The sequence below is a fragment of the Triticum aestivum genome, chromosome 5A (assembly GCF_018294505.1).
Source record: "Triticum aestivum cultivar Chinese Spring chromosome 5A, IWGSC CS RefSeq v2.1, whole genome shotgun sequence".
Lineage (NCBI taxonomy): Eukaryota > Viridiplantae > Streptophyta > Magnoliopsida > Poales > Poaceae > Triticum > Triticum aestivum.
In genome coordinates this window covers 343,276,688-343,278,244 of record NC_057806.1, presented here as the reverse complement: position 1 = coordinate 343,278,244, position 1,557 = coordinate 343,276,688, and positions in this window count along the sequence as shown.

Genomic DNA, 1,557 nt, shown 5'->3' with positions numbered 1-1,557 from the left:
GCGAGGATGGGATACGGACGAGGAAGAAATTCAAAGCCCACCCACCACCCACTTGGTAGCCACTGTCAACAATTTAAACGACGTGCTCAACTTCGACTCCGGAGACATCTACAGCATGGATGACGATGCAGGAGATACCGACAAACCAACGACCATAGGGCATTGGACAGCCACCTCATCTCACGATGTGTACATGGTGGATACCCCTAAAGGAAGCGACAATGAGGAAAAAGGGGATGGGACGGGAGATCGACCCCCCGAAAAGCAATCAAAATGTCGGTGTAAACGCTGACCCAAGCCCTACCTCGACAAAAACCCAGCCATAGAGCAGGACAAGCCGGTAGACGACGAGCAGGCCTTAGAGCAACCGTCCGAATAGGGCAACACGGACAGAGAAACCGAACATCCCTCCTCCGGCGAAAATGGCATTCCGGATGACCTCACGCCGGATAAACCTATGGAGCAGAAGAATCTCCACGAGAGTCTCGTTGCAACTGCATGCAGCCTAAAAAAGCAAAAGCGGAAGCTAAAAACAACGGAAGATGCACTCCGGATTAGATGGAGCAAAGTAATCAATACCGCAGATAAATACGGCGACAGTCGCCGCACTAAAAGCTATCCGAAAAGAAAGCTACTGCCTGAATTCGACGAAGAGGCCCTAGAGCCCTCGCATTCAAAAAATGAGAAAGCCACACGGTCGGATAGACGACCCCATAAAGCGGCAAGCGGCGCTGCACCTAAATCGGCATGCGACCTACCTAAGGATTCGCATCATGGCCCAGTCAGGTCCATTTATGGGCCAAGAAAGCAAGCTCTCGTAAGCAATGCTATGAAGCCATCATCAGAATCCGGCACACCCAAATACAGGGGCGCCGCACATCCCCTATGTTTCACCGATGAGGTCCTGGACTATGAATTTCCAGAGGGATTCAAACTCGTATACATAGAGGCATATGATGGAACAACAGACCCTGGAGTTTGGATCGAGGATTATATCCTCCACATACACATGGTTAGAGGAGATGATCTCCACGCCATAAAATATTTATCCCTTAAGCTTAAAGGGCCAGCCCGGCATTGGCTTAAAAGCCTTCCCGAAAACACAATTGGAAGCTGGGAAGAGCTCGAGGATGCTTTCCGAGCAAACTTTCAAGGGACCTATGTCCGCCCTCCGGATGCAGACGATCTTAGTCACATAACTCAACAACCCGGAGAATCAGCTCGGCAGTTCTGGAATAGATTCCTCACTAAAAAGAATCAGATAGTCGGCTGTCCGGACGCCGAAGCCTTAGCAGCTTTCAGGCACAACGTCCGAGACAAATGGCTCACCAGACACCTCGGCCAAGAAAAGCCAAGAACAATGGCCGCACTAACAAGCCTCATGACCCGCTTTTGTGCAAGGGAGGACAGCTGGTTGGCAAGGTGCAGCCCGAGCGACCCAAGTACATCCGAAACTAGGGATGGAAATGGAAAACCGCGACGCAACAAGGACCATCGCTGGACTAAGGACAAAAGTCCGAAGAGCACCGCCGTCAATGCCGGATTCAAAGGCTCACG